Raw genomic sequence first — 21459 nt, 5'->3', positions numbered from 1 at the left:
ATAGTCACCTTACAGACAATACAATGGCACTAAATTCATATCTTTCAATAGTTACCCTGAATGTAAATGGGCTAAATGCCACAACCAAAAGACATAGGGTATCAGAATGGATAAAAATCCAAAACCCATCAATATGCTGTCTACAAGAAACTCATTTTAGAACCAAAGACACCTCCAGATTTAAAGTGAGAGGGTGGAAAACAATTTACCATGCTAATGGACATAAAAAGAAAGCTGGGGTGGCAATCCTTATATCAGATCAATTAGATTTTAAGCTAAAGACTATAATAAGAGATGAGGAAACACCCTATCATACTCAAGGGTCTGTCCATCAAGAAGGTCTAAAACTTTTAAATATCTATGCCCCTAACATGGGAGCAGCCAACTACATAAACCAATTAATAAAATCAAAGAAACACATCGACAATTACACAATAATAGTAGGGGACTTTAACACTCCCCTCACTGAAATGGACAGATCATCCAAGCAAAAGATCAACAAGGAAATCAAGGCCTTAAATGACACACTGGACCAGATGGACATCACAGATATATTCAGAACATTTCATCCCAAAGCAACAGAATACACATTCTTCTCTAGTGCACATGGAACATTCTCCAGAATAGATCACATTCTTGGTCCTAAATCAAGTCTCAACCGGTATCAAAAGATTGGGATCATTCCCTGCATATTTTCAGACCACAATGCTCTAAAGCTAGAACTCAATAACAAGAGGAAATTTGGAAAGAACCCAAATACATGGAGACTAAACAGCATCCTTCTAAAGAATGAATGGGTCAACCAGGAAATTAAAGAAGAATTGAAAAAATTCATGGAAACAAATGATAATGAAAACACAACGGCTCAGAATCTGTGGGACACAACAAAGGCAGTCCTGAGAGGAAAATATATAGCGGTACAAGCCTTTCTCAAGAAACAAGAAAGGTCTCAGGTACACAACCTAACCCTACACCTAAAGGAGCTGGAAAAAGAACAAGAAAGAAACCCTAAACCCAGCAGGAGAAGAGAAATCATAAAGATCAGAGCAGAAATCAATGAAATAGAAACCAAAAAAACAAAAGAACAAATCAATGAAACTAGGAGCTGGTTCTTTGAAAGAATTAATAAGATTGATAAACCCCTGGCCAGACTTATCAAAAAGAAAAGAGAGAGGACCCAAATAAATAAAATCATGAATGAAAGAGGAGAGATCACAACCAACACCAAAGAAATACAGACAATTATAAGAACATACTATGAGCAACTCTACGCCAACAAATTTGACAATCTGGAAGAAATGGATGCATTCCTAGAGACATATAAACTACCACAACTGAACCAGGAAGAAATAGAAAGCCTGAACAGACCCATAACCAGTAAGGAGATTGAAACAGTCATCAAAAATCTCCAAACAAACAAAAGCCCAGGTCCAGATGGCTTCCCGGGGGAATTCTACCAAACATTTAAAGAAGAACTAATTCCTATTCTCCTGAAACTGTTCCAAAAAATAGAAATAGAAGGAAAACTTCCAAACTCATTTTATGAGGCCAGCATCACCTTGATCCCAAAACCAGACAAGGATCCCAACAAAAAAGAGAACTACAGACCAATATCCTTGATGAACACAGATGCAAAAATTCTCGCCAAAATACTAGCCAATAGGATTCAACAGTACATTAAAAGGATTATTCACCACGACCAAGTGGGATTTATTCCAGGGCTGCAAGGCTGGTTCAACATCCTCAAATCAATCAATGTGATACAACACATTAACAAAAGAAAGAACAAGAACCATATGATACTCTCCATAGATGCTGAAAAAGCATTTGACAAAGTACAGCATCCCTTCCTGATCAAAACTCTTCAAAGTGTAGGGATAGACGGCACATACCTCAATATTATCAAAGCCATCTATGAAAAACCCACCGCAAATATCATTCTCAATGGAGAAAAACTGAAATCTTTTCCGCTAAGGTCAGGAACACGGCAGGGATGTCCGTTATCACCACTGCTATTCAACATAGTACTAGAAGTCCTAGCCTCAGCAATCAGACAACAAAAGGAAATTAAAGGCATCCAAATCGGCAAAGAAGAAGTCAAACTATCACTCTTCGCAGATGATATGATACTCTATGTGGAAAACCCAAAAGACTCCACTCCAAAACTGCTAGAACTTGTACAGGAATTCAGTAAAGTGTCAGGATATAAAATCAATGCACAGAAATCAGTTGCATTCCTCTACACCAACAACAAGACAGAAGAAAGAGAAATTAAGGAGTCCATCCCATTTACAATTGCACCCAAAACTATAAGATACCTAGGAATAAACCTAACCAAAGAGACTAAGAATCTATACTCAGAAAACTATAAAGTACTCATGAAAGAAATTGAGGAAGACACAAAGAAATGGAAAAATGTTCCATGCTCCTGGATTGGAAGAATAAATATTGTGAAAATGTCTATGCTACCTAAAGCAATCTACACATTTAATGCAATTCCTTTCAAAGTACCATCCATTTTTTTCAAAGAAATGGAACAAATAATCCTAAAATTTATATGGAACCAGAAAAGACCTCGAATAGCCAAAGGAATATTGAAAAAGAAAGCCAAAGTTGGTGGCATCACAATTCCGGACTTCAAGCTCTATTACAAAGCTGTCATCATCAAGACAGCATGGTACTGGCACAAAAACAGACACATAGATCAATGGAACAGAATAGAGAGCCCAGAAATGGACCCTCAACTCTATGGTCAACTCATCTTCGACAAAGCAGGAAAGAATGTCCAATGGAACAAAGACAGCCTCTTCAATAAATGGTGTTGGGAAAATTGGACAGCCACATGCAGGAAAATGAAATTGGATCATTTCCTTACACCACACACGAAAATAGACTCAAAATGGATGAAGGATCTCAATGTGAGAAAGGAATCCATCAAAATCCTCGAGGAGAACACAGGCAGCAACCTCTTCGACGTCAGCCGCAGCAACATCTTCCTAGGAACATCACCAAAGGCAAGGGAAGCAAGGGCAAAAATGAACTTTTGGGATTTTATCAAGATCAAAAGCTTTTGCACAGCAAAGGAAACAGTGAACAAAACCAAAAGACAACTGACAGAATGGGAGAAGATATTTGCAAATGACATATCAGATAAAGGGCTAGTGTCCAAAATCTATAAAGAACTTAGCAAACTCAACACCCAAAGAACAAATAATCCAATCAAGAAATGGGCAGAGGACATGAACAGACATTTCTGCAAAGAAGACATCCAGATGGCCAACAGACACATGAAAAAGTGCTCCATATCACTCGGCATCAGGGAAATACAAATCAAAACCACCATGAGATATCACCTCACACCAGTCAGAATGGCTAAAATGAACAAGTCAGGAAATGACAGATGCTGGCGAGGATGCGGAGAAAGGGGAACCCTCCTACACTGTTGGTGGGAATGCAAGCTGGTGCAACCACTCTGGAAAACAGCATGGAGGTTCCTCAAAATGTTGAAAATAGAACTACCCTATGACCCTGCAATTGCACTGCTGGGTATTTACCCTAAAGATACAAACGTAGTGATCCGAAGGGGCACATGCACCCGAATGTTTATAGCAGCAATGTCTACAATAGCCAAACTATGGAAAGAACCTAGATGTCCATCTACAGACGAATGGATAAAGAAGATGTGGTATATATACACAATGGAATACTATGCAGCCATCAAAAGAAATGAAATCTTGCCTTTTGCGACGACGTGGATGGAACTAGAGGGTATCATGCTTAGTGAAATAAGTCAATCGGAGAAAGACAACTATCATATGATCTCCCTGATATGAGGGAGAGGAGATGCAACATGGGGGGTTGAGGGGGTAGGAGAAGAGTAAATGAAACAAGATGGGATTGGGAGGGAGACAAACCATAAGTGACTCTTAATCTCACAAAACAAACTGAGGGTTGATGGGGGGAGGGGGTTGGGAGAGGGGGTGGGGTTATGGATATTGGGGAGGGTATGTGCTATGGTGAGAGTTGTGAAGTGTGTAAACCTGGCGATTCGCAGACCTGTACCCCTGGGGATAAAAATATATGTTTATAAAGCTGTAAAAAAAAAAAAAAGAAAGAAAGGATGAATCCCCAAGTTTTGTAGCAACATGGACGGGACTGGAAGAGATTATGCTGAGTGAAATAAGTCAAGCAGAGAGAGTCAATTATCATATGGTTTCACTTATTTGTGGAGCATAAGAAATAGCATGGAGGACAAGGGGAGATGGAGAGGAGAAGGGAGTTGAGGGAAATTGGAAGGGGAGGTGAACCATGAGAGACTATGGACTCTGAAAAACGATCTGAGAATTTTGAAAGGGTGGGGGGTGAGAGGTTGGGGGCACCAGGTGGTGGGTATTGTGGAGGGCACGGATCGCATGGAACACTGGGTGTGGTGCAAAAATAATGAATACTGTTATGCTGAAAAAAATCAAAAAATTAAATAAAAAAAATTAAAATAAAAAAAAAGAAAGAAAAAAAAATTGAGGCTCTCACTGCTAGGATAAATGAGGCAGAAGAAAGAATTAGCGAAATAGAAGACCAAATGACAGAGAATAAAGAAGCTGAGCAAAAGAGGGACAAACAGCTACTGGACCACGAGGGGAGAATTCGAGAGATAAGTGACACCATAAGACGAAACAACATTAGAATAATTGGGATTCCAGAAGAAGAGGAAACAGAGAGGGGAGCAGAAGGTATATTGGAGAGAATTTCCCCAATATGGCAAAGGGAACAAGCATCAAAATCCAGGAGGTTCAGAGAACCCCCCTCAAAATCAATAAGAACAGGTCCACACCCCGTCACCTAATAGTAAAATTGACAAGTCTTAGTGACAAAGAAAAGATTCTGAAAGCAGCCCGGGAAAAGAAGTCTGTAACGTACAATGGTAAAAATATTAGATTGGCAGCAGACTTATCTACAGAGACCTGGCAGGCCAGAAAGAGCTGGCATGATATATTCAGAGTACTAAATGAGAAAAACATGCAGCCAAGAATACTATATCCAGCTAGGCTATCATTGAAAATAGAAGGAGAGATTAAAAGCTTCCAGGACAAACAAAAACGGAAAGATTTGCAAATACCAAACCAGCTCTACAGGAAATATTGAAAGGGGTCCTCTAAGCAAAGAGAGACCCTAAAAGTAGTAGATCAGAAAGAAACAGAGACAATATACAATAACAGTCACCTTACAGGCAATACAATGGCACTAAATTCATATCTCTCAATACTTACCCTGAATGTGAATGGGCTAAATGCCCCAATCAAAAGACACAGGGTATCAGAATGGATAAAAAAACAAAAACCATCTATATGTTGCCTACAAGAAACTCATCTTAAACCCGAAGACACCTCCAGGTTTAAAGTGAGGGGGTTGAAAAGAATTTACCATGCTAATGGACATCAGAAGAAAGCAGGAGTGGCAATCCTTATATCAGATCAATTAGATTTTAAGTCAAAGACTACAATAAGAGATGAGGAAGGACACTATATCATACTCAAAGGAACTGTCCAACAAGAAGATCTAACAATTTTAAATATCTATGCCCCTAACGTGGGAGCAGCCAACTATATAAACCAATTAATAACAAAATCAAAGAAACACATCGACAAGAATACAATAATAGTAGGGGATTTTAACACTCCCCTCACTGAAATGGACAGATCATCCAAGCAAAAGATCAACAAGGAAATCAAGGCCTTAAATGACACACTGGACCAGATGGACATCACAGATATATTCAGAACATTTCATCCCAAAGCAACAGAATACACATTCTTCTCTAGTGCACATGGAACATTCTCCAGAATAGATCACATTCTTGGTCCTAAATCAAGTCTCAACCGGTATCAAAAGATTGGGATCATTCCCTGCTATTTTCAGACCACAATGCTCTAAAGCTAGAACTCAATAACAAGAGGAAATTTGGAAAGAACCCAAATACATGGAGACTAAACAGCATCCTTCTAAAGAATGAATGGGTCAACCAGGAAATTAAAGAAGAATTGAAAAAATTCATGGAAACAAATGATAATGAAAACACAACGGCTCAGAATTTGTGGGACACAACAAAGGCAGTCCTGAGAGGAAAATATATAGCGGTACAAGCCTTTCTCAAGAAACAAGAAAGATCTCAGGTACACAACCTAACCCTACACCTAAAGGAGCTGGAGAAAGAACAAGAAAGAAACCCTAAACCCAGCAGGAGAAGAGAAATCATAAAGATCAGAGCAGAAATCAATGAAATAGAAACCAAAAAAACAATAGAACAAATCAACGAAACTAGGAGCTGGTTCTTTGAAAGAATTAATAAGATTGATAAACCCCTGGCCAGACTTATCAAAAAGAAAAGAGAGAGGACCCAAATAAATAAAATCATGAATGAAAGAGGAGAGATCACAACCAACACCAAAGAAATACAGACAATTATAAGAACATACTATGAGCAACTCTACGCCAACAAATTTGACAATCTGGAAGAAATGGATGCATTCCTAGAGACATATAAACTACCACAACTGAACCAGGAAGAAATAGAAAGCCTGAACAGACCCATAACCAGTAAGGAGATTGAAACAGTCATCAAAAATCTCCAAACAAACAAAAGCCCAGGGCCAGACGGCTTCCCGGGGGAATATTACCAAACATTTAAAGAAGAACTAATTCCTATTCTCCTGAAACTGTTCCAAAAAATAGAAATAGAAGGAAAACTTCCAAACTCATTTTACGAGGCCAGCATCACCTTGATCCCAAAACCAGACAAGGATACCAACAAAAAAGAGAACTACAGACAATATCCTTGATGAACACAGATGCAAAAATTCTCGCCAAAATACTAGCCAATAGGATTCAACAGTACATTAAAAGGATTATTCACCATGACCAAGTGGGATTTATTCCAGGGCTGCAAGGCTGGTTCAACATCCGCAAATCAATCAATGTGATACAACACATTAATAAAAGAAAGAACAAGAACCATATGATACTCTCCATAGATGCTGAAAAAGCATTTGACAAAGTACAGCATCCCTTCCTGATCAAAACTCTTCAAAGTGTAGGGATAGACGGCACATACCTCAATATTATCAAAGCCATCTATGAAAAACCCACAGCAAATTTCATTCTCAATGGAGAAAAACTGAAAGCTTTTCCGCTAAGGTCAGGAACACGGCAGGGATGTCCGTTATCACCACTGCTATTCAACATAGTACTAGAAGTCCTAGTCTCAGCAATCAGACAACAAAAGGAAATTAAAGGCATCCAAATCGGCAAAGAAGAAGTCAAACTATCACTCTTCGCAGATGATATGATACTCTATGTGGAAAACCCAAAAGACTCCACTCCAAAACTGCTAGAACTTGTACAGGAATTCAGTAAAGTGTCAGGATATAAAATCAATGCACAGAAATCAGTTGCATTTCTCTACACCAACAACAAGACAGAAGAAAGAGAAATTAAGGAGTCCATCCCATTTACAATTGCAACCAAAACTATAAGATACCTAGGAATAAACCTAACCAAAGAGACTAAGAATCTATACTCAGAAAACTATAAAGTACTCATGAAAGAAATTGAGGAAGACACAAAGAAATGGAAAAATGTTCCATGCTCCTGGATTGGAAGAATAAATATTGTGAAAATGTCTATGCTACCTAAAGCAATCTACACATTTAATGCAATTCCTATCAAAGTACCATCCATTTTTTTCAAAGAAATGGAACAAATAATCCTAAAATTTATATGGAACCAGAAAAGACCTCGAATAGCCAAAGGAATATTGAAAAAGAAAGCCAAAGTTGGTGGCATCACAATTCCGGACTTCAAGCTCTATTACAAAGCTGTCATCATCAAGACAGCATGGTACTGGCACAAAAACAGACACATAGATCAATGGAACAGAATAGAGAGCCCAGAAATGGACCCTCAACTCTATGGTCAACTCATCTTCGACAAAGCAGGAAAGAATGTCCAATGGAACAAAGACAGCCTCTTCAATAAATGGTGTTGGGAAAATTGGACAGCCACATGCAGGAAAATGAAATTGGATCATTTCCTTACACCACACACGAAAATAGACTCAAAATGGATGAAGGATCTCAATGTGAGAAAGGAATCCATCAAAATCCTCGAGGAGAACACAGGCAGCAACCTCTTCGACGTCAGCCGCAGCAACATCTTCCTAGGAACATCACCAAAGGCAAGGGAAGCAAGGGCAAAAATGAACTTTTGGGATTTTATCAAGATCAAAAGCTTTTGCACAGCAAAGGAAACAGTGAACAAAACCAAAAGACAACTGACAGAATGGGAGAAGATATTTGCAAATGACATATCAGATAAAGGGCTAGTGTCCAAAATCTATAAAGAACTTAGCAAACTCAACACCCAAAGAACAAATAATCCAATCAAGAAATGGGCAGAGGACATGAACAGACATTTCTGCAAAGAAGACATCCAGATGGCCAACAGACACATGAAAAAGTGCTCCATATCACTCGGCATCAGGGAAATACAAATCAAAACCACCATGAGATATCACCTCACACCAGTCAGAATGGCTAAAATGAACAAGTCAGGAAATGACAGATGCTGGCGAGGATGCGGAGAAAGGGGAACCCTCCTACACTGTTGGTGGGAATGCAAGCTGGTGCAACCACTCTGGAAAACAGCATGGAGGTTCCTCAAAATGTTGAAAATAGAACTACCCTATGACCCTGCAATTGCACTGCTGGGTATTTACCCTAAAGATACAAACGTAGTGATCCGAAGGGGCACATGCACCCGAATGTTTATAGCAGCAATGTCTACAATAGCCAAACTATGGAAAGAACCTAGATGTCCATCTACAGACGAATGGATAAAGAAGATGTGGTATATATACACAATGGAATACTATGCAGCCATCAAAAGAAATGAAATCTTGCCTTTTGCGACGACGTGGATGGAACTAGAGGGTATCATGCTTAGCGAAATAAGTCAATCGGAGAAAGACAACTATCATATGATCTCCCTGATATGAGGGAGAGGAGATGCAACATGGGGGGTTGAGGGGGTAGGAGAAGAGTAAATGAAACAAGATGGGATTGGGAGGGAGACAAACCATAAGTGACTCTTAATCGCACAAAACAAACTGAGGGTTGATGGGGGGAGGGGGTTGGGAGAGGGGGTGGGGTTATGGATATTGGGGAGGGTATGTGCTATGGTGAGTGTTGTGAAGTGTGTAAACCTGGCGATTCGCAGACCTGTACCCCTGGGGATAAAAATATATGTTTATAAAGCTGTAAAAAAAAGAAAGAAAGAAAGAAAGAAAGAAAGAAAGAAAGAAAGAAAGAAAGAAAGAAAGAAAGAAAGAATGAATCCCCAAGTTTTGTAGCAACATGGACGGGACTGGAAGAGATTATGCTGAGTGAAATAAGTCAAGCAGAGAGAGTCAATTATCATATGGTTTCACTTATTTGTGGAGCATAACAAATAGCATGGAGGACAAGGGGAGATGGAGAGGAGAAGGGAGTTGAGGGAAATTGGAAGGGGAGGTGAACCATGAGAGACTATGGACTCTGAAAAACCATCTGAGAATTTTGAAGGGGTGGGGGGTGGGAGGTTGGGGGCACCAGGTGGTGGGTATTGTAGAGGGCACAGATTGCATGGAGCACTGGGTGTGGTGCAAAAATAATGAATACTGTTATGCTGAAAAAATAAAAAAAAATTAGAAAAAAAAAGATAGAGTCATATTGATATGAATCTATTAATAGTAGGGGATCTTAACACACCACTCTCAGTAATATACAGATCATCCAAGCAGAAAAATCAATAAAGAAATAAGAGCATTGAATGACACATTGGACCAGATGGACCTCATAGATATATACAGAACATTCCACCCTAAAACAACAGAATACTCATTCTTCTCAAGTGCACATGGAACCTTCTCCAGAACAGACCACATACTGGGTCACAAATCAAGGCTCAAGTTATACCAAAAGATTGAGATTATTCCCTGCATATTCTTGGATCACAGTGTTTTGAAACTGGATGTCAAACATAAGAAAAAGCTCAGAAGGAATTCAAACAGCTGGAAGTTAAAGACCACCTTACTTAGGAATGCTTGGGTCAACCAGGAAATCAACGAAGAATTTAAACAATTTGTGGAAACCAATGAGAATGAAGACACTTTTGTCCAAAACCTATGGGATACAGCAAAGATGGTCCTAAGGGGGAAATACATAACCATACCTTACACCAGTTAGACTGACCAAAATTAACAAGACAGTAAACAACATATGTTGGAGAGGATGTGGAGAAAGGGGAACCCTCTTACAGTGTTGGTGGGAATGCAAGTTGGTGCAGCCACTTTGGAAAACAGTGTGGAGATTCCTTAAGAAATTAAAAATAGAGCTTCCCTATGACCCTGCAATTGCACTACTGGGTAATTACACCAAAGATACAGATGTGGTGAAAAGAAAGGCCATCTGTACCCCAATGTTCATAGCAGCAATGGCCACAGTCGCCAAACTGTGCAAAGAACCAAGATGCCCTTCAACAGACGAATGGGTAAGGAAGATGTGGTCCATATACACTATGGAGTATTATGCCTCCATCAGAAAGGATGAATACCCAACTTTTGTACCAACATGGATGGGACTGCAAGAGATTATGGTGAGTGAAATAAGTCAAGCAAGAGAGAGTCAATTATATGGTTTCACTTATTTGTGGAGCATAAGGAATAACACAGAGGACATGGGGATATGGAGAGGAGAAGGGAGTTGGGGGAAATTTGAGGGGGAGATGAACCTTGAGAGACTGTGGACTCTGAAAAACAATCTGAGGGTTTTGGAGGGCCGGAGGGCCGAAGGATGGGGAGCCTGGTGGTGGGTATTATGGAGGGCATGTATTGCATGGAGCACTGGGTGTGTTGCATAAACAATGAATTCTGGAACACTGAGAAGAAATAATAAAAAAAAGAAATACGCATTCTAAACAGACTTGTTTCCCCCTCAAAGTGAAGTCTATGGCACATTCCTCTAGCTTTCAGACACACGGTTGATTATGCTTCTGTCTTCTGGACTAATGCCGTGTTTGGTACCGGGTTTCTCCACCATGCTGCTTCTTAGTGTTAAGGGTCTGGCTTCTGTACCTACACTGGAAAACACGTCTGTCTTCATGAGGCAAGATGTGGGGGTGAGAGTTACCTGCTGTGTGTGTGAGAAGCTCTCATGTGCACTGAGACAAGGGCTTCTGTCTCAGGACTGATGCTGTACTTTTTTTTTTTTTTTAGTGTTCTAAGAGTCATTGTTTTGCACCGCACCCAGTGCTCAATGCTCTGTGTGCCCTCCTAATACCCACCACCCCGCTCACCAGTTCCTCCACCCCTTCTCCTCCAAAGCCCTCAATTTCTTTCTCAGAGCCCACAGTCTGTCACGCTTCATCTCCCTCTTCTGATTTACTCCAATTTCACTTTTCCTTTCCTTCTCCTAATGTCCTCCATGTTATTCCCTCTGCTCCACAGGTAAGTGAAACCATATGCTTAACTTCCAGACACAGTTTTCAAAGTACTTCTGTCTTCTGGCAAGAGCATGTTAGCAGAAGAAAGGTTTGGTTACAGCGTTATTGGGAGTTGAAAGGTGCATCCTTGCATTCTACACAGACTCCGTGGCTCCTCTGAGTGAAGTTGATGACACGTTCCTCAATCTCTCACACACCCTTTGAAAAATGCTTCTGTCTTCAGGGTGGATGCTGTTCCTTGAAACTGGGTTTCTCTCCGTGGAGCTTCTTAGCATAGTGGATGGCACACTCTCTGGCTTCCACCCTTGCATTGGAAAACATGTCGACCTTCATGAAGCCGGATGTGGGTGGACGTTTCCATCCTACATGGCCTGGTCTCTCAGAGTCAAGTCTAGGTCCCTTACTGTGTGCTGTCACATGCTGTTTGGAAACACTCCCATCTTCCCAAAAGAGGGTAGTCAAAGGGTGTTTTCTTAACAGGGCTGCTTCTCAGACTTCCGTACCTGGCCTTTTTCTGATGCTATGACACACACTATGGATTCTGTTTCCATCTTCAAAAAAGATGTTCACTGAAACCTTTCTTTCCTACAGACTCTGTGTTCTGCAGTGGGTTCTGCTGCCTAGGCTCCTGGTTCGGTTGCAGCTGGCCAGAGGGCTGCAGCCGGGGCTATGGCAACATGCCTGGCTCTTGCGTGGGCCAGTGAGCAGCGGGCCTTCTCGCAGATCCCCAGGCCTCAGTGCCCGGCTTTTTCCTTAGGCTTCTCTGCGCCACACACAAGCAGCTCCTCTTCTCCTCAGGGAAGTGCGGTGCTTGCCAACGGCTGCTGGCCTTGGGCCTTGTTTCTCAGAATAGAGGGCAGGGCGTTCTCATTGGGCTCCCAGGCAGAGGTTTGAGAAAGCCTCCTTCCCCGTGTTGGCAGCGTGTGAAGGGATTGTGGTCGCCTTCCGCTCAGATGGCTTTCCTCACTGGGAGGCAGCTGGCCTTTACCGCAAGCAGTCCCACACGTTCCTGGGCAGCTGCTTTCCCCCTGAGGGTGCCAGGTGGTACCTGAGAGAGTCCGGCCGAGAAGCCCCATCACCTGTCCGAAGTTCCGCGAGCCATTTCCCAGGCACGGCGACTCTTTCCCCCTTTATGGACCTGTCTGCAGTCAGAGGTATTTCCCCGAAGAGAGATGTTCCTCAGAGTTCAGATCCGACACGCTCCCGCCACTGCCAGGAAGCTGTGCACACACGGTACCATCTCCCTAAAGGACGCTGTCAAGCCTGTGGTGCCTGGGGCCCATTCGGGTTCCTGGGCATGGAGCTCAGGCTGTCAGCACATAGGAGTGCTGTCTGGTGTCTGGCTGATGCCTCCTGGCAGCCAGGGTCAACGGGAGCCGAGGGTGCTCCCCCTGCCATTGCTCCGTCTTGGGGCTGAGAGACTCCCTCTTTCTCCTTTGTGTTTCCTGTTCTGTTCTCATTCGAAATGCTTCTGCCTCCACAGTGTGTACCCGGCCGTCCTTCTCCATGGTAAGCCAGTGGCGATTGCCTTGCGTTTCCCCACCCCGGTGTTGGAAAGCGTCCCTGCCCGGGGTGCAGGGTCGATGTCAACCTGAAGGAGGGCGTCGCTTCTGCGTGCCCTCTTTTTTTTTTTTTTTTTTTTAAAGATTTTATTTGTTTATTTGACAAAGAGAGATCACAAGTAGGCAGAGAGGCAGGCAGAGAGAGGGGGAAGCAGGCTCACCGCCGAGCAGAGAGCCCGATGCGGGACTCGATCCCAGGACCCTGAGATCATGACCTGAGCTGAAGGCAGCAGCTTAACCCACTGAGCCATCCAGGCGCTCCTTCCGCGTGCCTTCTTAGAGCTTCGTGGCCAACACAGAACTCTCGCACGCCGCGCTCTGGCTTAGGCCGGGGCGACAGCTCCGGTCAGGTTGAGGGAGCGGGAACTTGCAGAATGGTCTTTGCGCCCTCAACCAGACTCTGTGTTCTGCAGTGGGTTCTGCTGCCTAGGCTCCTGGTTCGGGTTGCAGGAGGGGATAGGGCCGCACCCGGGGCTATGGCCCAGTGCCTGGCTGTTGTGTGCGCCAGTGAGCAGAGGGCCTTCTCGCAGATCCTCAGGCCTCATCGCCCGGCCCCTTCCTTAGGCTTCCCCGCGCCACACACAAGCAGTTCCTTTTCTCCTCCTCACGGAAGTGCAGTGGTTGCCAACGGTGGCTGGCCTTGGGCCTTGTTTCTCAGAGTTGAGGGCAGGGCGCTCTCACTGGGCTCCCAGGCAGAGGTTTGAGAAAGCCTCCTTCCCAGTGTTGCCAGCATGTGAAGGGACTTGTGGTCGCCTTCCACACAGATGGCTTTCCTCACCATGAGGCAGCTGGCCTTTTCCTCAAGTGGTCATACACGTTCCTGGGCAGCTCCTTTCCCCCTCAGCATGCCAGGCAGTGATCTGAGAGAGAGGCTGGCTTCGAAGCCCTGTCACCCGCCTGAAGATCTGTGAGCCATTTCCTGGGCACGGTGATGCTTTCCCCTTTACGGATGTGTTTGCGGGCAGAAGCTTTTCCCTGAAGAGAGTTGTTCCTCAGAGTTCAGGGCCGGCATGTTCCTGCCACTGCCAGGAAGCTGTGCACACACGGTACCGTCTCTCTGAAGGTCGCTGTCATGCCTCTGGAGCTGGGGCCCAGTCTCTTCCCTGGGCGTGCAGCTCAGGCCCTCAGCACAGGCTCACTGGCTGGTGTTTGGCTGACGGCTCCTGGCTGAAGGGGCAAAAGGGAGCTGACGGCACTCTCCATGCCCTTGCTCTGTCTTGGGGCTGAGAGACTCCATCTTTCTCCTCTGAGTTTCCTGCACGTTTTGCGGTCAAAGTGCTTCTGCCTCCACAGACCAGGAACCGCTTGTACCCGGCTGCGCTTCTTCACGGTAAGCCAGTGGCCCTTTTCCTGGGCTTCCCCACCCCAGTGTTGGAAGGTGTCCCTGCCCAAGGAGCTGGAGCGAAGTGATCCTGAAGGAGGACCTCACTTCTGCGAGCCCTCTGAGAGCTACTTAGCCACCACAGAGCTCTCCCACGCCACGCTCTGGCGTAGGCCGGGCCGACAGCTCAGGTCAGGTTGAGGGAGCGGGAGCTTGCAGAGTGGTCTTTGCGCCTTCAACCAGACTGTGTTCTGCAGTGGGTTCTGCTGCCTAGGCTCCTGGTTCCGGTTGCGGCCGGGGATAGGGCCGCAGGCGCGGCTATGGCAGAGTGCCTGGCTCTTGTGTGGGCCGGTGAGCGGCAGGCCTTCTCGCAGATCCCCATGCCTCACTGCCTGGCCTTTTCCTTAGGCTTCCCTGCTCCACACATGAGCGGCTCCTCTTCTCCTCCTCAGGGAAGTGCGGTGGTTGCCAACGGTGGCTGGCCTTGGGCTTTGTTTCTTGAAGTTGAGGGCAGGGCTCTCTCACTGGGCTCTCAGGCAGAGGTTTGAGAAAGCCTCCTTCCCCATGTAGGCAGCATGTGAAGGGACTTGTGGTCACCTTCCGCACAGATGGTGGAAGAGAGAGGTTGGCCGCGAAGCCCCGTCATCTGCCCGATGGTCTGCCAGCCCTTTCCCAGGCACAGCGAGTGAGGCAGCTGGCCTTTACCACAAACAGTCCCACACATTCCTGGGCAGCTGCTTTTCCCCTCAGGGCACCAGGCAGTGACCTGGGAGAGGCCGCCCGCGAAGTACCGTCACCCACCCGAAGGTCCGTGAGCCGTTTCCCTGGCATGGCGACGCTTGCCCCTTTATGGATGTGTTTTTGGCCAGAGGCTTTTCCCCGTAAAGAGTTGTTCAGGGCCAGCATGCTCCAGCCACTGCCAGGAAGCTGTGCGCTCATGGTACCATCTCCCTAAAGGACGCTGTCAAGCCTGTGGTGCCTGGGGCCCATTCGGGTCCCAGGGCACGGAGCTCAGGCTGTCAGCACATAGGAGTGCTGTCCGGTGTCTGGCTGATGCCTCCTGGCAGCCAGGGTCAATGGGAGCCGAGGGCGCTCCCCTTGCCCTTGCTCTGTCTTGGGGCTGAGAGACTTTCTCTTTCTCCTCTGCATTTCCTGTGCTGTTCGAGTTCGAAATGCTTCTGCCTCCACAGACCAAGATCAGTGTGTACCCAGCCATGCTTCTCCATGGTAAGCCACTGGCCCTTGCCTTGCGCTTCTCCACCCTGGTGTCAGAAGGCGTCCCTGCCCAAGGAGCCAAGGCGATGTCAGCCTGAAGGAGGGCGTCGCTTCTGCATGCCCTCCTAGAGCTTCATAGCCACCACAGAGCTCTCCCATGCTGCACTCTGGCTTAGGCCTGGCTGACAGCTGTGGTCAGGTTGAGGGAGCGGGAGGCTGCAGAGTGGTCTTTGTGCCCTCAACCAGACTCTGTGTTCTGCAGTGTGTTCTGCTGCCTAGGCTCCTGGTTCGGGTGGCAGCCGCGGATAGGGCCACATTCGAGGCTATGGCAGCGTGCCTGGCTCTTTCATGGCCCAGTGAGTGGAGGGCTTTCTCGCAGATCCCCATGCCTCACTGCCCAGCCTTTTCCTTAGGCTTCCTCACGCCACACACAAGTGGCTCCTCTTCTCCTCCTCAGGGAAGTACGGTGCTTCCCAAAGGCTGCTGGCCTTGGGCCTTGTTTCTCAGAGTGGAGGGCAGGGCGTTCTCATTGGGCTCCCAGGCAGAGGTTTGAGAAAGCCTCCTTCCCCATGTTGGCAGCGTGTGAAGGGATTGTGGTTGCCTTCCATACAGATGGCTTTCCTCACCAGGAGGCAGTTGGCCTTTACTGCAAGCGGTCCCACATGTTCCTGGGCAGCTGCTTTCCCCCTCAGGGCACCAGGCGGTGATGTGAGAGAGGCCGGCTGCGAAGCCCAGTCACCCGCCCGATGGTCTGCCAGCCGTTTTCCGGGCACAGCAACGCTTGTCCCCTTACGGACGTGTTTGAGGGCAGAGGCTTTGCCCTGAAGAATGTTACTCCTCAGAGTTCAGGGCCAGCATGCTCCCGACACTGCCAGGAAGCTGTGTGCTCACGGTACTGTCTCCCTGAAGGATGATGTCAAGCCTGTGGTGCCTGGGGCTCATTCGGGTCCCAGGGCATGGAGCTCAGGCCGTCAGCATATGGCACACTGTCCGGTGTCTGGCTTATGCCTCCTCACAACTGGGGTCAATGGGAGCCGACAGCGCTCCCCCTGCCTTTGCTCTGTCTTGGGGTTGAGAGACTCCCTCTTTCTCCTCTGTGTTTCCTGCATGGTTCATGGTCAAAGTCCTTCAGCCTCCACAGACCATTATCAGCCTGTACCTGGCCAAGTTTCTCCATGTAAGCCAGTGGCCCTTGCCTTGCACATCCCCATCCCGTTGTCGGAAGGCGTCCTGCCCGGGGCGCAGCGGCAATGTCAACCTGAAGGAGGGCGTCACTTCTGTGTGCCCTCTTAGACATTCCTAGCCACCACAGAACTCTCGCATGACGTGCTCTGGCTTAGGCCGAGCCTACACTTCCGGTCAGGTTGAGGGAGCGGGAGCTTGCAGAGTGGTCTTTGCACCCTCAACATGTCTTTGTGTCCTGCAATGTGTTCTGCTGCCCTGGCTCCTGGTTCCGTTTGTGGCCAGGGAAAGGGCCACACCCAGGGCTATGGCAGCATGCCTGGCTGTTGCGTGGGTGGGGAGCGGTGGGCCTTCTCGCAGATTCTCAGGCCTCAGCGCCCGGCCACTTCCTTAGGCTTCCCTGTGCCATACACGAGTGGCTCCTCTTCTCTTCAGGGAAGTGTGGTGGTTGCCAAAGCTGCTAGCCCTCGGCCTTGTTTCTCAGAGTTGAGTGCAGGGTGCTTTACTGAGCTCCCAGGCTGAATTTTGAGTAAGCCTCCTTCCCCGTGTGGGCAGCTTGTGAAGGGTCTTGTGGTCGCCTTCCATACAGATGAGTTTCCTCATTGGGAGGCAGCTGGCCTTTACTGCAAGCGGTCCCACACATTCCTGGACAGCTGCTTTCCCCCTCAGGGCGCCAGGCGGTACCTGAGAGAGGCCGGCCATGAAGCCTCATCACCTGCCCAAAGTTCCACAAGCTGTTGCCCAGGCACGGACCACTTGCCCCTTTATGGACATGTTTGTGGACAGAGGCTTTTCCCCAAAGAGAGTTGTTCCTCAGTGTTCAGGGCCGGCATGTTCCTGCCACTGCCAGGAAGCTGTGCACACACGGTACCATCTCCCTGAAGGATGCTGTCAAGCCTGTGGTGCCTGGGGCCCATTTGGGCCTCTGGGCATGGAACTCAGGCCGTCAGCACATAGGCACGCTGTCCGGTGTCTGGCTAATGCCTCTTGGCAGCCAGGGTCAATGGGAGCCAAGGGCGCTCCCTTTGCCATTGCTCTGTCTTGGGGCTGAGAGACCTACTCTTTCTCCTCTGCATTTCCTGCATGGTTCACATTCGATGTGCTTCTGCCTCTACAGACCAGGAACAGCGTGTACCCAGCCACGCTTCTCCATGGTAAGCCATTGGCCCTTGCCTTGAGCTTCCCCACCTCGGTGTCCGAAGACATCCTTGCCCAAGGAACCAAGGCGATGTCAGCCTGAAGGAGGGCATCACTTCTGCGTGTCCTCTTAGAGCTTCGTAGCCACCACAGAGCTCCCCCACACCATGCTCCTGCTTAGGCCTGGCCGACAGCTGCGGTCAGGTTGAGGGAGCGGGAGACTGCAGAGTGGTCTTTGCGCCCTCAACCAGACTCTGTGTTCTGCAGTGTGTTCTGCTGCCTAAGCTCCTGGTTTGGGTGGCGGCCACTGATAGGGCTGCAGCCGGGGCTATGGCAGCATGCCTGGCTCTTTCATGGTATGGTGAGCGGAAGGCCTCCTCAAAGATCACCAGGCCCCAGTGCCTGGCCCCTTTGTTAGGTTTCTCTGCTCCACACATGAGCGGCTCCTCTTCTCCTCCTCAGGGAAGTGTGGTAGTTGCCAATGGTGGCTGGCCTGGGGCCTTGATTCTCGGAGTTGAGGGCAGGGCGCTCTCACTGAGCTCCCAGGCAGAGGTTTGAGAAAGCCTCCTTCCCCGTGTTGCCAGTGAGTGAAGGGTCTTGTAGTTGCATTCTACACAGAAGGCTTTCCTCACCAGGAGGCAGCTGGCCTTTTCTGCAAGTGATTGCACATGTTCCTGGGCAGCTGCTTACCCCCTTAGGGAGTCAGGCACTGACCTGAGAGAGGTCAGCAGCGAAGCCCCATCACCTGCACTAAGGTCTGCAAGCCGGTTCCCGGGCACGGTGAAGCTTGCCCTTTTACAGACCTGTTTGCCAGCAGAGGCTTTTCCCCAAAGAGAGTTGTTACTCAGAGTTCAGGGCCGGCACGCTCCCGCCACTGCCAGGATGCTGTGCATACACGGTACCTTCCCTCTGAAGGTCACTGTCATGACTGTAGAGCTTGGGGCCAGTCTCTTCCCTGGGCGTGCAGTGCAGACCCTCAGCACAGGCTCACTGGCTGGTGTCTGGATGAAGTCTCCTGGCTGAAGGGGCAAACGAGAGCCGACGGTGCTCCCCATGCCCTTGCTCGGTCTTGAGGCTAAGAAACTTCCTCTTTCTCCTATGAATTTCCTGCACGGTTCCTGGTCAAAGTGCTTCTGCCTCTTCAGACTAGGATCAGCATGTACCCGGCAGCACTTCTCCATGGTAACCCAGTGGCCATTGCCCTGCGCTTCCCCACCCCAGTGCCCCTGCCCAAGGAGCCGGAGCGAAGTCAGTCTGAATGAGGGCCTCATTTCTGTGAGCCCTCTGAGAGATACATAGCCAACACAGAGCTCACGCATGCCATGCTCTGGCATAGGCCGGTCTGACAGCTCCAGTCGGGTTGAGGGAGCAGGAGCTTACAGACTGGTCTTTGTGCCCTCAACCAGACTCTGTGTTCAGCAGTGGGTTCTGCTGCCTAAGCTCCTGGTTTCAGGTGGCGGCCGTGGAGAGGGCCACAGCTGAGGCTATGGCAACGTGCCTGGCTCTTGCGAGGCCTGGTGAGTGGAGGGCTTTCTCACAGATCCCCAGGCCTCAGCACCCGGCCCCTTCCTTAGGCTTCCCCACGCCACACAAGAGCAGTTCCTCTTCTCTTCCTCAGGAAATTACGGTGGTTGCCAATGGTGGTTGGCCTTGGGCCTGGTTTCTCAGAGTTGAGGGCAGGGTGCTCTAACTGGGTTCCCAGGCAGAGGTTTGAGAAAGCCTCCTTCACCGTGTTGCAAGTGTGTGAAGGGACTCATGGTGCATACCACACAGGTGGATTTCCTCACTGGGAGGCAGCTTGCTTTTTATGCAAGCGGTGCCACAAGTTCCTGGGCAGCTGCTTTCCCCCTCAGGGAGCCAGGCGGTGACCTGAGAGAGGCCGGCCGTGAAGCCCTGTCACCCGCCCTAAGGTTGCGAGCCATTTCCCGGGCATGGCAACGCTTGCCCCTTTATGGACGTGTTTGTGGGCAGAGGCTTTTCCCTGAAGACAGTTGTTCCTCAGTTCAGGGCTAGCACACTCCCGCCACTGCCAGGAAGCTGTGCACACAAAGTACTGTCTCCCTAAAGGACGCTCTGAAGTGTGTCGTCCCTGGGGACCATTCGGGTGCCTGGGCATGGAGCTCAGGCCGACAGCATATAGCGACCTGCCTGTGTCTGGCTGATGCCTCCTGGCAGCCAGATCAAAGTGAGATGAAGTCTCTCCCCATGCCATTGCTCTGTCTTGGGGCTGAGAGCCTCCCTCTTCCTCCACTACCTTTCCTGCATGATACCCGGTCAAAGTGCTTCTCCCTCCACAGACCAGGACAGGCATGTACCTGGCCGCGTTTCTCCATGGTAAGACAGTGGCCCTTGCCTTCATTCAGACACCAATTCGTGGCAGTGTCTTCCCAGTTAAGGAAAGAATATAGAACAAGGTCGGACACTGGGCAGGTTGGATACCCTGAGTGAAGTGCTCTATACGGCTCTTAGGCATCCAAAACATATATTGGAAGGCCACGACCTGTGCTCATCCACACTGTCTACCTCAATTGAAAAACACTTCAAATACCATGAGCAAAGCGTGTTTTAGGATGGACTTGCGACAGGGTTGAGGCTGTGGAAAGTTGGAAGCTGTTGGACCTCTGGGTGGAAAACATGAAGAGTCGCTTACAAGGCCCTTACTGGTGACCATAGGAAGGTCTCTGTTCAGGGCAATTCCTTCAGGTGGACACCCATTCATGGCAGTGTCTTCCCAGTTGAGGAAAGAAGATAGAACAAAGAAGGACTCTGGGCAAGTTACATACTGTGAGTTTGGTGCAGGGTATGGCTCTTAGGGGCCCAAAACTTATAGTGGCAGGGAACAACCTGTGGTCACCAGACTGTCAATCACAGTCAAAAGCGCTTCAAACTTCGTGAGAGAAGTGTGCTTTAGGCTGGAATCGTGACAGAGTTGAGGCTGTAGAAAGTTGGAAGCTGTTGCAACTCACTGTGTTGAAAATATGTGTAATCGTGAACAGGACCCTGGTTTTGGATGCCCAAACCGGTTACCATAGGAAGGTCTGTGTTAAGGGAAACTCCTTCAGGTGGAAACACATTCTTGGCACTGTCTTCCCAGTTGAGGAAAGAAGGTAGAACAACGACAGACTCTGTCCAGGTTAGATACTGTGAGTGAAGTGCAGGCTACTGCTCTTTGGGGTCCAAAACGTATAGTGGCAGAGCATGACCTTTGCTCATCCACACTATCTAACTCAGTTGAAAACACTTTAAACATCGTGAGAGAAGTGTGTTTTGGATGGATTCATGACAGGGATGAGGCTGTGGAAAGTTGGAAGCTGTTGGAACTGACTGAGTGGAAAACATGAAGAGTCACGTACAGAGTCCCAGTGTAGGACTTCCAAACCGGTGACCATGAAAAAATCTGTGTTCAGGAAAATTCCTTCAGGCGGACACTCATTCATGGCAGTGTCAGCTCAGTTGAGGAAAGAAGACAGAACAAGGACTGACTCTGGGCAGGTTAGATACTGTGAGTGA

The sequence above is a fragment of the Lutra lutra genome, chromosome 7, assembly GCF_902655055.1.
Source record: "Lutra lutra chromosome 7, mLutLut1.2, whole genome shotgun sequence".
In the NCBI taxonomy this organism is placed as follows: domain Eukaryota; kingdom Metazoa; phylum Chordata; class Mammalia; order Carnivora; family Mustelidae; genus Lutra; species Lutra lutra.
The sequence above is the reverse complement of the archived record's forward strand: the minus strand, read 5'-3'. Positions refer to the sequence as shown.